Consider the following 15318-nt stretch of genomic DNA (forward strand, 5'->3'; position numbering starts at 1 on the left):
CCGCGCAAATGCGGAAGTGGCGTCCCGAGCGGCGTAACCTCCCTACTGACAGCGCGATTGCGTCATAACGACACATCGCTCCTTGCTGGTCAGCGTACATGGATCTACACCCGGAAGTGGGTAGAGGCGTGGCAAGGACCAAGCCTCGCTTTCAAAACCCCACTCCACACTCAGATTACAGAAAATGAACGGAACAAAAAGGGGACAAAATCAATACTGACCCCCTGCGTAAAAATGGGCACCAGACAATCCCCCATATCCCTACAAATGTCCTAACATAAAAAACATAGGAAAAATAATAATATTTTTCACTCGCCACTCAGGAAAGTATGTGTGTGGCCACTGAGGGACAGACCCGTATCCAAGGGGACCATAGTAACCAAAAACAAACATTATTGAAATAATACAAAATAGTAAAAATTATAAATAATGAAATTACATTAGGTGTATAGCACTAGACATATAAACATCTGCCCAATATAATTATTATAAAAACAATTACATAAAAAACAAACATCATGTTATTAAGAATTATATTCTCTTTACAGTAGCACCATTGCCATGTGTATAAGATATATAGAATGGAAGTATAATGTAAATGACACAAATTATTCTCCAACCAGTTTAAACAAAAAATGTACAAAGACCACATGTTACGCGTTATTTATGAACGCATTCACATCAATATCTACGTTCATCCCAAAGGGGGCGTATGTTTTTAGTCTATGTATCCATGACATCTCTAGACGGGAAATATCCCTCACCAATGCCCCTCCCCTCCAGTGGGGTCTATATTTATCTTTTCCCATGTACAAGGTGTTAGAAGGATTTCTGTCATGTACTTCATCATAGTGTCTGGAAACAGGGTGCTTATCGAAGCCCCGCTTAATGTTACCATTATGTTCATTTAACCTAACTTTAAGGGCTCTCTTGGTCCTCCCCACGTATTGAAGTCCGCACGGACACTGGATAAGGTATACAACCGCCGTCGAGGAGCAAGTTATAAAAGGCTCTACCTTGTATGATTTAAGTGTACTGGTAGAGGAAAATTCACAAATTTTGGAATTCCTGTTCACATTTAATGTGCATACTTGACAGTTTTTACATTTATGAAATCCTGTCAAGTTTTGAAAAAAACACCTATTTATTTTCGGGGGGCTCTGTACACTGGGGGCAACCTTGCTACCCAGTGTTGGTACACCCCCGAAAATAACTCTAGGGTTCTCAGGTAGAATCGGACCCAAAACTGGATCATTGGTCAGAATATGCCAATGTTTATATATTAGTTGCTTAATTTGCCAGTGTTGCATTGAATAAGTAGTCACGAAGGGTAATAATGCTTGGTTCTTGTCTTTCTCAACACCAGTACCTTCTGTCAGTAGGGATAACCTATCTCTATTGCGTGCTGTGTATAGGGCCTCATTGAGGGCCTCAGTCGCATACCCTTTCTCCCTAAATCTTTGGGATAATATTTCTGCTTGTTCGTCAAATGTAGTAACATGGGTACAGTTCCTCCTAAGGCGCATGTACTGTCCAAATGGGACCGATTTTAACCATGGAGCATGGTGGCAGCTACCAATAGGGATATAAGAATTTCTATCCGTTGGTTTAAAGTACGTTGATGTGACAAACATGCCGTCTGCCACTCTAACGTTCAGATCCAAAAAATTCACCGCCTCTTTACTAGACTCGTAGTTGAGTTTGATGCCTCTATCATTCTGATTCAACAACTCCATATAGTTATGTAAATCCAACTCCTCCCCATCCCATAGGAGGAGGACGTCGTCGATATAACGTACCCATAACGCGACTTCAGGGCCTATACACGACCTAAGTTCACACTTAGGACAGCGCGGTTCTTTTTTGTAATTCACAGGAGTAAAATAAGCCCATTTGTTAATAACCCCAAGCAATGATGTCAGTGGATGTTATAATTACCCCCACAGCATTGGTGTCAATGGGGGCTATGCAATGTAAGACCCCTTTCGCACTGAAAGAGCCACTTCTGCGTCTCCAATGTGAAAGTCCTGAGGGCTTTCACACTGGAGCGGTGCGCTGGCAGGGCAGTCCTGCTAGCAGCATCTTTGGAGTGATGTATACACCACTCCTGCCCATTGAAATCAATGGGGCAGCGCGGCTATACTGCCGGCATAGCACTGCTGCAGCAGCATTTTGCAGTGGTTTTAACCCTTTCTCGGCTGCTAGTGGGGGAGGTAAAAGCACCCCGCTAGTGGCTGAAAAGCGCCGCTAAAAATAGCTGCATTTTACTGCCGATGCACCCTCCGCCCCAGTGTGAAAGGGGCCTAAAGGGGTCCAGAGGTGTGGGGGCTGTGTAATGTGAAGGGGTCCAGAGGTATATGTAATATATAGGGGGTCTTCCTACATTTTACCAGCAGATATGGATGCAGTGCTGTAGATTTCTCTTAGGTTGCATATTTTTTTCTGCATTTTCTGAAAATGCACCAAAAGTCTGCATCTTTGGTGCATTTTCAGAAAACAGGAAAATAAATATTTTTTGGGGGGTGACACCATGTTTTACTGCACCAGGTGACACCAGCCCTAGTAACGCCACTGGCAGCAGCACAGGCCACAGAGCATGGAGGCGATACACATGACGTAATTATATGTCAATGTGCCGACTGCCCACCTGGGGGGGGGTGCCAGATATAGGATCCGCCCCGGGTGCCAAATAGTCTAGGTATGCCCCTGCCTCTATAACCTCAAAGATGATAGTGAAACGACCCAACCCACCTCTGTCATAATAGCAGATTTCCTACAACAAATCTCATTACCATCTCTTAGCCCACAACAACTAGAATACTTAAACTCGCCGTTTACTACAGCAGAAATACAAGACACGATAGACTCCATACCGACCAAAAAATCCCCAGGCCCAGACGGCTTCACAGGGGAATACTACCAAACATTCAAGCTACTTCTATCCCGCATCTGACTAATCTATTTAACGTAGCCGCTGCCTCTTCGTCCTTCCCACCAGAAATGTTGAGTGCTATAATAGTAACCCTACCCAAGTCAGGGAAAGATCCTAATATTCCTGCAAATTTCCGCCCTATATCGTTACTCAATTCAGACTTGAAATTATATGCAAAATTCCTAGCTACAAACCTGATAGATATATTACCCCAGCTGATACATTTAGATCAGACCGGATTCATCAAAGGGCGACAGACCTCCGATGTTACCAGGAGGCTTACTAATATCATTCATTTAGCTAAAACCTGGGATGGGCCTTTTCTGCTTCTAGCACTGGACGCAGAGAAGGGTTTCAATAGAGTTCATTGGGGGTATATGTATAAGGATTTAGAAAAATTTGGGTTTTCTGGATCTTGTCAGCAATTATAGCCTTGTATTCGGCACCCTCAGCCCAAGTATTTACATCAGGGGTACTCTCCAAACCATTCTGTATTTCCAATGGCACCCGCCAAGGGTGCCCGCTTTACCCTCTAGTCTTTAACTTGGTTCTAGAACCACTAGCGACTCTTATAAGGTCCCATCAAGATTCCAAGGGATTTAAAACTCATAATTCTGAACACATCATCAGCTTATTCGCTGATGACATCATTATGATGCTCACAGACCCTGAAAAATCAATGGCTTCAGTATACAACATTCTTCAACTGTTTAACAAAGTCTCATATTATAAAATGAATGAAGATAAATCATATATACTAGGTATAGGCATAAGCACGCAACTGCGGAACGACCTCAGCGCACGGTATCCATTTGTGTGGAGTAATGATGGTATTAAGTATCTAGGAATCACCCTAACTGCATCCACAGATGAGCTATTCCAAGCCAACTACGTTGCCTTTATTAACACGCTCCTATCAAAGCTTCATGCACTAGCCAAAACAGAACTTCTATAGTCAGGTCGCTTGGCAGCCTTCAAAATGATGATCTTGCCCCAATTTATATATCTGTTTAGGACTCTTCCCATTCCAGTCCCCAATTATTTATTTTGTAAAATGCAGTCCATCATCAAGTATCTATGGAAGGGGAAAAAAGCTAGAAGGGGCCTTAAAAATTCCATAGCTTCCAGAAATGTGGTCGGAGTGGGCAATATTTTGGTTAAAGACTACTTTATCGCCTCCATTCTAGCTCAACTAAGAACTTGGTTTCCCAATTCACCGACTCCTAGATGGTGAGAACTGGAAGAATGTCAAGTACCAAATAGAAATCTTTTTAACTACCTAATGACAACCACACATTCCAACACCCACAACATACCGCTAGCCCCCTCAATCAAAGTATCCCTTCAGGCCTGGAAAACACTACTGAGACACCATATGCCATCCCTTCCGACTTCACCACTACCAATTCCTCTCACCTGTCTATCTGGAATTATCCCCGATTTGCACAGAACACATTGGGCAGAAAGAGGAATCCATAACATATCAGACCTTATGATTGGCCCTGCAGTGAAAACATTTAGAACTTTACAAATTGAATTTGGCCTACGAAACTCTGAACAATACCGATAGCTACAAATTAATCACTTACTTCACACCAATCCTACAGTCTCCATTCATCTCCCATGGTAGATAACATTGTATTTTACCAAGTATACGCCCAACACTAAAGGGATTTCTCTCTTTTATAACATCCTTAACAACAAACTAACGTTCGTAAAAAATGCCAATGTTCACGCTTGGGAACGTGACCTGGGAGTAGCCCACATCAATGGCAGCGGGCTCTTAGAGTAACGTACTCATCTACTAGATCCATAAATCTATGGCAATTAACACAAAAAATACTATTGCGCTGGTACTTAACACCACAGAAGATTTCTAAATTCAATAACCATGCATCTCCTATGTGTTGGAGGAACTGCAACTGTATAGGTACCCTTTATCACATTTTTTGTGAGTGTCCAAAAATATATTGGCTTTGGGATGCATTATTCATTATGCTTACACGTGTAGTCCACTAGCAAATCCCCAAAACTCCGGGACTGGCTATCCTATCTCTGGGCATTGATATGCTCCCAAAACCCATTAGGGGAATAGTATCCCATATCTTATTAAGCGCCAGACTAGTGATAGCTAGACACTGGCGGAACCAAGATTCTCCAACATTGAAGGAAATCATAATGACAACTAATATGCACGTTGCTTATGAAATTATGTTTGCTTCATCCCAGAGTAGATTCCAAACCTCACACTCGAATTGGAAACCGTGGACTGACTGGTATAACACACATAGATCTGAGTGCTACTAAACCTAAAGAAGCTGTGCACTTGTATGTAATGCTCTTAGTTAACTCAACATTATATATTTTTTTTCTTTTTGTTTTCTCATCGTTGTGTATCCTTTTGTTTCTCTCTTATCATTAATAGATCTCTAAAACACTTTGTTCCGGGCAGTGACACTGTCTGGACCAAGGAAATATTTACATTCTCAGATTAATGAGCAAACCTATTAAACATCGCAAACACTGATCCGTGTGTAGGCTCAGTGGGGGGTGGCGGGTATTCCCTCCCGAGGCACAGTGTGAACCCAGTAGGGGTGCCTGAGGGGAGGTTCGCCCCCTCTAGTGGGCATAGGAAACGAAGAAGTTAAGAGTGAGTGCATTATAATCTGGTCAAAGATTGCAGTGTATGGGTTTTAGTATCTATATATTGCTTTGTTACTCATGAGAACTGAAATTGCTTTTAACATGCATATTGTATTTTGTTCTGTCTTTTCCTTTGTTTTTTGGTATCTCTGTACCTTGCTTATGACAAAATTCAATAAAAACATATTGAAAGTAAAATTTGAATAAATGCATGGTCATGCAACACTATACCCATAGGAAATTTTTATCATTTTTTTTCACACAAATAGAGCTTTTTTTTGGTGGTATTTCATCACCACATGATTTTTTTTTGTTAAATAAACAATAAAAGACTGACCATTGTAAAAAAAAAAAATCACGTTTTTCTTTGTTTCTGTTGTAAAATTTTGCAAATAAATATCCTTTCTCAATACATTTTTTTCAAAATGTATTCTGCTGGTAAAAAATAACCCAAATCAGTGTTAATTATTTAGTCTGTAGGAACATTAAAGAGTCCACAAACTATGGTATATATCAGCCTATCTAATTTATTTATTTATTTATTCTTTTTTCAAATATAGTTTTATTGAATTTTCAAATGTGGGCAAGTGCCTGGCAACATACAACAGTGGTTAAGCAGTAGAGGTCGCAGCCTCCAAACATCATGTTCCAGCAACAGTAAACATCATTGAATACGTTCGGTATACGTCCGGGAGTAGCCATAGAAAATGCATTCAACTATCACCTGACGACTTCATCCCGGTGTCCCTAACAACACAGAGAAGGTAAGGTTATCAACTGCCCTGAGCCTCCGAGAGTCCGTCTGCCAGCATGAACAGAACCATCCCCCAATAGATCTGGAGGCTGCCACCGGAGGAAAGAAGGAAGAAAGAAAGAATGAAAGTTAGATAGCAAGAAAAAAAGAGAGAGGGGGGTGGGAGGGCGGAGGGAGGAACAAATACTCCACCCGTTTCGGGTGCCATAACAGTAGAATCAGGCTGCCTTATCTAGACTATGGCAGATTATAATCGCTCAGGCCATAAGAAGGGATTTTCCCTCGTCCGAATGTATAAATATATTCCATAGGGACCACGTTTTCTTATGTGTCTTGTCTATTTTGAGATGACAGTATCAAATCTTCCATTTTATTTATCTCCTCCACCTTCTTCAACCATATCGCTGCAGTCGGAGGGCGTTGTTGCTTCCACAAAATAGGTATACAGGATTTGGCTACATTGGTCAAATGGCGCAATATGGATTTTTTATGCCTATCTTATTTCTTCAGGGCTGAAAATGCCAGGACAGTAAAAATATCCACCCAATGACCCCTTTTTGGAAAGTATACATTCCAAGGTATTTAGTAAGGGGTATGGCAAGTTTTCTGAAGTTGTAATTTCTTTCTTTCTTGAAAAATAAAAAAAATGTAATTTCTATTTTTTTTACAATATATTTATATACTGTCACTGTCATATAACTGGAACTGGATCAGGAACACTGAGGCCGCGTACACACGGGCGGACTGTCTGCCCAACTTAGTCCGCCGAAACACATTTGAGCGGACAGTCCGCTCGTGTGTGGGCTTCAGCGGACTTTTTCAGCGGACTGTCTGACGAACAAAGTCTTACGGAATTTCCGTAAAACTGTCCGTCCAAACTTGGTTTGAGCGGACAGTCCGCCCGTGTGTGTGCCAGTCCGCTGTACTTTCGAAATGAGCGGACTTTTCCCGCCCGGAGAAAAGTCTGCTCATTTCGAGCGCGTCTCCGGAGACGTCGCTGGCCCCGCCGCCTGGTATGGACTTAAAGGGGAACCCTAACGCCGAAAAAAATCGGCGTGGGGGTCCCCCCCAAGTCCACAACAAACCCTTGTCCGAGCACGCTACCCGGCCGGCTAGGAAAGGGGGGCGAGCGAGCGCCCCCCCTCCTGAGCCGTACCAGGCCGCGTGCCCTCAACATGGGGGGGTGCCTTGGGGAAGGGGGGGCCGCACGGCCCCCCCACCCCAAAGCACCTTGTCCCCATGTTGATGAGGACAAGGGCCTCTTCCCGACAACCCTGGCCGTTGGTTGTCGGGGTCTGCGGGCGGGGGGGCTTATCGGAATCCGGGAGCCCCCTTTAATAAGGGGGCCCCGGATACCGGCCCCCCACCCTATGTGAATGAGTATGGGGTACAATGTACCCCTACCCATTCACCTGTGAAAAAAAAGTACAAAAAAAAACACAACACAGGGTTAAAATATTTTATTGCACAGCTCCGGGGGTCTTCCGTCTTTGGGGGTCTTCTCGCCGGACTCCTCCACTATCTTCTTGTAGCTCTTTTGCTAGCGGAGGAGTCCAGCTTTCTTCCTCCCCGCCGCCGGCCTCTTCTCCCGACTTCGGGGGTCTTGTCCCCCTCTTCGGTTCTTCTGCCGGGCCACCGCGCCTTCTTATAGCTCTTTTACAGGCGGTGGCCCGGTCTTCTGTCGCCGCTGTCGCCGCCTTCCGTTCTTCTTCTTCTTCCCCAGGAGATGTTGCCTCGACGATCTCTCCGGCCGGAATGCCAGAGCCGCGCTGCGTGGCCACTTATATAGTGACAATGGGGCGGTGTCACATGGTATATGTCACATGAGTTGGTCACATGGTGACCCCGCCCCCTTACGATGTCATAGTCCCCATGTGACATCAACCCATGTGACCAACCCATGTGACATATACCATGTGACACCGCCCCATTGTCACTATATAAGTGGCCGCGCAGCGCGGCTCTGGCATTCCGGCCGGAGAGATCGTCGAGGCAACATCTCCTGGGGAAGAAGAAGAAGAAGAAGAAGAAGAAGAAGAAGAAGAATGGAAGGCGGCGGCGACAGAAGACCGGGCCACCGCCTGTAAAAGAGCTATAAGAAGGCGCGGTGGCCCGGCAGAAGAACCGAAGAGGGGGACAAGACCCCCGAAGTCGGGAGAAGAGGCCGGCGGCGGGGAGAAAGAAAGCCGGACTCCTCCGCTAGCAAAAGAGCTACAAGAAGATAGCGGAGGAGTCCGGCGAGAAGACCCCCGAAGACGGAAGACCCCCGGAGCTGTGCAATAAAATATTTTAACCCTGTGTTGTGTTTTTTTTTGTACTTTTTTTCACAGGTGAATGGGTAGGGGTACATTGTACCCCATACTCATTCACATAGGGTGGGGGGCCGGTATCCGGGGCCCCCTTATTAAAGGGGGCTCCCGGATTCCGATAAGCCCCCCGCCCGCAGACCCCGACAACCAACGGCCAGGGTTGTCGGGAAGAGGCCCTTGTCCTCATCAACATGGGGACAAGGTGCTTTGGGGTGGGGGGGCCGCGCGGCCCCCCCTTGCCCAAGGCACCCCCCCATGTTGAGGGCACGCGGCCTGGTATGGCTCAGGAGGGGGGGCGCTCGCTCGCCCCCCTTTCCTAGCCAGCCGGGTAGCGTGCTCGGACAAGGGTTTGTTGTGGACTTGGGGGGGACCCCCACGCCGTTTTTTTTCGGCGTTGGGGTTCCCCTTTAAGTCCATACCAGTTGACGGGGCCAGCGACGTCTCCTTCGCGGGCCCCGCCTACCTGGAGACACGCTCGAAATGAGCGGACTTTCCTCCGCGTGTGTGGGCGAGTCCGTTCATTTCAAAAGTTGAGCGGATTGTTTGGCGGACTTAGTCCGCTGTAATTAGTCCGCTCAAAAAGTGCCGTGTGTGGGCAAGTCCGTTCATTCAAAAGTTTGGACGGACTGTCTGTCGGATTGTCTGACGAACTTAGTTGGGCAGACAGTCCGCCCGTGTGTACGCGGCCTGACTGGTGACAATATGTAAAAACAAATATATATATATTTTTATTTTTTCCTACTTTTCTTTATGATTTTTTGGTGAGCAGAGCAATACTGTGTTACAATAGTAACACTGTGCTACTCTGGGGAAGTGATCAGGATATAAAAATTTTTTTACACATTATGATTTCTTATACTAATGAATTTCATTGGTATAAGCAACCATTTTTACTGAATGAAACATGAAATGATTAATTCAGTGTCTTTTGTTTTGATTGGGAAAAGCTAATCACATGGTACAGATGGGCTGTGATTGGCCCTGTCTGTATCATGTGATCACCGTACCAATCACAGCTAGCAATATACAATGGATGGCAAGAAAGGAAGCCATCCATTGTTACATTTATCATGCGATCGGCTGTGATTGGCCACAGCAATCACATGATACTGGCAGCAGGCCAGTATAGTGATCAGTCACCCACTTTGTTGGGTGGACACAGTCGGTGACAGATTGCGCTGCTGTGTGGCCCTGCGGCCGCACAACTGGCACCTTCTATGACATCCACTTATTTGGATAGGGATGAGCCTGCAGTTCGAGTCGAACGTAAGTTCGACTCAAACATCGGGTGTTCGTTTGTTGTAAAACAAACCGAACATATGGGGCGTTCGGGAAATTTTAGCACCGCAAAACGCCCCATAATGCACTGCAAGATCGCAGTGCATTGCTGTATGATGATTGGCATAAGCATGCACCTGACCTGCATGCTTTGGCCAATCAAAGCGGCTCTGCTGAGAGAGCCATACTCGGCCAAAGGCAGGGTGCCTTTGGCCAATCATGACTCAGAGGGACTAAGTCTATGCCCCACACTATATAAGGCTGCTTACATAATGGCCATGTGTAGTGTTGTAGGCGTGGACAGAGAGATAGCTTGAGTTAGATTAAGAAGGCAAGTCATTTAGTTAGTGGCAGTGTATTTGATATATATATATATATATATATATATATATATATATATATATATATATATACTCTGCATGTAGAATAGACTTTATATTCAGTGTTTACGCTATTTTCAGTCAGTGCAGGCAGTATGTATATGTATATATATATATATATATATATATATATATATATATATATATTCTACATCCAGTGTAGCCTATATCTACAGTGCATTCGGTGGTGTGTACTGTTTTTAATACACTTCAGGTGGTTTATTAATATATATATATCACACTCTGCATTTGGTGTAGCCTATAGCTACAGTGCATTCGGTGGTGTACTGTTACTAATACACCTCATGTGGTGTATTAATATATATATTTACATTCGTGTATATGTATGTATGTATGTATGTGTGTATGTATATATATATATATATATATATATATATATAATATTATACTCTGCATTCAGTGTAGTCTAAAAAAAATACATCCTGTCCAGAAGGCCACCAAGGAGAGGCAGATGCTCACAGGGCACTAAAAGAGGGCAAGCAGCCTTTGTGTCTACAGTCAACAGTGGTGGTCGTGGACATGGTGCATCCTCTGCAGGTGGCCGTGGGGCACGCTTGTCCTTTTTATCTGCTGTTGGCCATGTTATTGAGCCACAACATACAGAAGAGTTGGTGGAGGGGATAACGATGCCGTCCTCTTCCTCCTCATCGTCTGTCACCCAGGCTCAGACTAGTTTGCCTTTCAATGCAGCTGCCACAGCGACCTATTCGACTGGCTCCTTGTCCACAGTCACTCCTTCTGTAGCCCCACCATCATGCACGGAGGAGTCACCAGAATTATTCAACCACAGTGACGGTTATATGCTCCTGGAGGGTGCGCAGCGATTTGAAGGCACCGATGTTGGTTCACAGGTTGAGGGAGTAACGTGATCCTAGAGAGAGGGGGTGCCACAGAAGGACAAGAAATTGGCAGTCATGTTCCCCCAGTTGCAGCATACTGCCAAGTTTGCTCCAGTGACAAGGAGGGAAGGGATGATGAGGTCAGTGATTGTACTTGGGTGCCTGAGAGAAGAGAGGAGGAGCAGGCAGAACTCCAATGAGGCAGGATGTCCTCTAGGGGGCAGCTTAAGGGCAGCCACTCTATTGCATCTCACCGCAGAGCTCCACAAGAGCAGGGCACTGCTGAATCCATAACGCCATTTATTTTCACAGTAAGCCATTTCAGCTCTATATGTGAAAGGTGCTGTTTTGGCATGGTTGGACAGGGCGGTCAGCACTAAGGTTCATATTACTGCTGACTCATGGGAAGGGAGGTTATCTTTCCTTCACAGTGCACTGGGTAACTGTGCTGGAATCTGGAAAGAATACAGGACAGGGTTCAGTGTTGTTGGAGCTTGTTTCACCACGCCTCCAAAACACTAGTGGTTATTCTTCCACAGCTCTCTCCTCCACCCCTCCTCTTCTTCTTCCCCTATAGCCTCTTCTGCAGATTTGTCCTCTGAACCGTGCTCCGTAAGCATTCAAGGGGTTACGCAAGCAGTCAGGCTAAAAGATGCCATGCAGTGCTTGAGTTGGTCTGCATGGGGGACAGAAGCAACACTGAGGCAGAGATTCTGTCAGCTCTGCTGGGGCAGGCTCAGAGGATGTTGAGGCCATGCCAGCTTCAGTCAGAAATGGTGGTATGCAACAATGGCACCAACCTTCTCTCTGTCCTTCAAAATGAACAATTGACCCATATTCCATGTTTGGCACACGTCCTGAATTTGATGGTGCAGTGGTTCTTGACCAGGTACCCAGGCTTACAAGATCTCCTAAGGCAAGCCAGAAAAGTCTGTGGTAATTTCCGCGGGTCATACAAAGATACAAACTCCAGTTGTTGCTCTTTAAAAAAAACTAAATTTTTATTGACAAGACACAGTAAACAAATGCAAATTAAAGCAGTAGACGCATTTCAGCCTATAAGGCCTTAGTCATAACCAATGTTTAACAGGAGAATTTAATTACAATCTTTGAAATAATAGTTAAGCAGGGCCCGTTCCTGCGTCCAACAAGAGTAACTGTAAGGGGTTACAGTGTTCTGGCACCACCAAAACCAAAGGCTCAATTTTTTTGCACCTGTTTAACAGGGCCATGTAATAAAAAATTTTAATATAATGTTTCACAGCAAGGCCCATTCCTGCACCCAATAAGATTAACTGTGAGGGGTTACAGTGTTCTGATACCACCAATGCCTAAGGCTCAATTTTTCTGCAGAGTATATAGGGCAGGCCGTATAGTGTATATATACTGTTATTCAAAGTATATAGTGCCTGGGGGACCCCCACGACATTTTTTTTAAATTTTGGTGCGGGGTTCCCCTTAATATTCATACCAGACCTGAAGGGCCTGATATTGATTTTGGAGGGACATCCACACCATTTTTTTGGGGCATTTTTGGCATGGGGCTCCCCTTAATATTCATAACAGACCCAAAGGGCCTGGTAATGGACTGTTCTTTTCAATGATTTTTAGCTATTTTGCTGGGATCCGACAATACATTACAGCCGCAAGCAATTTTAAATTACATTTTCCCTTTAGAAATGTAATTTTGCTGTAGTACTGTTATAAACATAGGAAATATGCGTTAATTTACAGGCAGACTAAGGCGACCCCCCAGGCATGATATTTAAAGAAATATTACATTTTTATTGTTTCACTTTAAGCATAATTAAAATCACTTCTCCCAAAAAACAGCTGTTTTTAAAACTCTTTTTTTGCATTGATACATGTGCCCTGGGGCAGGACCCAGGTCCCCTAACACTTTTTATGGCAATAACTTGTATATAAGCCTTTAAAATTAACACTTTTGATTTTTCATGTTTGTGTCCCATAGACTATAACCACTTGCCGACCGGCCGCCATCAATATACTGTGGCAGGTCGGCACGATCCCGCGAACCGTCGTAGCTATACATCGGTCCCTTTAAGCAGGATAAAAAGCGTGCACCCGCTGCACAGCGGGGGTGCTAATGCTCATGACCGCCAGCCACCAGCGATCACATGCACGAGAGGCAGAACAGGGATGTGTGTGTGCAAACACACACATCCTAGTTCTGTGAGGAGAGGACATAGATTGTGAGTTCCTACGAGCTGGGAACCACGATCTCTCATCTCATATAGTCAGTCCCATCCCCCACAGTTAGAACACACACTAGGGAACACAGTTAACCCCTTGGTCACCCCCTAGTGTTAACCCCTTCCCTGCCAGTGACAATTATACAGTAATCAGTGCATTTTTATAGCACTGATCGCTGTATAAGTGTCAATTCAACTCAAAGGGTCCAATGTGTCCACCATAAATTTGCAGTCTCAATAAAAATCGCAGATCACCGCTATTACTAGTAAAAAAATAATAATACTAATGCCATAAATCGATCCCCCATTTTGTAGACACTATAACTTTGGAGCAAACTAATCAATATACGCTTTTTGTGATTTTTATTATCAAAAATATGTAGAGGAATACATATAGGCTTTAGCTTTTTTATTTTTTAAATTGTGTTTTTTTTCAAAATTGTCGCTATTTTTTGTTTATAGCGCAAAAAATAAAAACCGTAGAGATGATCAAATACCACCAAAAGAAAGCTCTATTTGTGTGAAAAAAAAAGGACGTCAATTTTGTTTGGGTACAACGTTGCACGACCGCGCAATTGTCAGTTAAAGCAATGCAGTGCCGTAATGCAAAAAATGGCTTGGTCATTGAGCAGTCAATTCTTCCGGGGCTGAGGTGGTTAACGGTGTTCGCACAAAATTTTTGCCTGTTCGCATGTTCTGCTGCAAACTGAACCAGGGAGTGTTCGGCTCATCCCTATTGTTGGAGTCTGTTAAAGAAGGAGATGATCAGAGAAGACAGGATCAAACAGCTTTTTTTATACAATGCAATGCAGAGGATTAACCCCTTAGGTTCTCCACTTAGGGGTATAACAAGCATGCTTTACTGCATATACAGTCTTATTTTACTGTTGTGGGTTTGGTAACACATTAATCATTTGCCTGGGGTGGCATCTTCATTGTTAACATATAGTTACATAGCAGATGAGGTTGAAAAAAGAAACAAGTCCATCAAGTCCAACCTATGTGTGTGATTACATGTCAATATTACATTGTATATCCCTGTATGTGTGGTGATGCTTGGGGACTTTAACCTGGCCCCGGATACTGGGATGGACAGACTCTCACCCGGAGCGGGCTCATCTTCAGAGCTGCTCGCCTGGGCAGAAGCCTCTAATCTCTCTGATGTCTGAAGATGGCTTAACCCCTCACGGAGGGCCTATACAGCCTCACACAAAACCCTTTCAGGTATAGACCTTGCCTATGTGGGGGGGTCTGTCTTACCCTGGGTCAGAAATAACACTATTCTCTCCCGTGGCATATCCAATCACGCCCTGCTTGCTGTGAAGCTGAGCGTGTCCTGTACACAGGTGGAGAATCTGTGGAGACTGTCCAGGTTCTGGCTGTCTGATTCCAGAATATCTGAACCATATAGGTCTGAGGCGATGCAGTATTGGTGGGAATTGGATTAATCTGTGTCTCTGATCACATCTTGGGACTCATTCAAGGCCTTCACCAGTGGTAGCTTGCAGTCGCATATCCACAAGATCCATAAGGATCTGAGGGAGGTGACTTGAAAGGCTGAGGAAAGTAGGATTTTTATAACAGCTTACTTGTAAAATCCTTTTCTTTTGAGATACATCACGGGACACAGAGACTCAGTAATTACTGATGGGATGTCCCAGAGCAATGCTATCTGAGGGGAGGGGAACCACACAACATAGGGTGTAATCACCTGAGGGCCCTGTACCTCTGCCTGCAGCACACTACGCCCAAAGGCGATGTCCTCATGCCTTCTCACATCCACCTGATAAAATTTGGTGAATGTATGGACTAATGACCAGGTTGCGGCCTTGCAGATTTGAGCCATGGAGGCCTGGTGATTCACCACCCATGAGGCACTAATAGCCCTAATGGAGTGCACATTGATCTGAAAAGGCGGAATCTTTTGCTTCAAACCATAAGCTTGAACA

The sequence above is a fragment of the Lithobates pipiens genome, unplaced genomic scaffold (genome assembly GCF_037356315.1).
Source record: "Lithobates pipiens isolate NorthernLeopardFrog02 unplaced genomic scaffold, aLitPip1_a1.2 Scaffold_22, whole genome shotgun sequence".
NCBI lineage: Eukaryota > Metazoa > Chordata > Amphibia > Anura > Ranidae > Lithobates > Lithobates pipiens.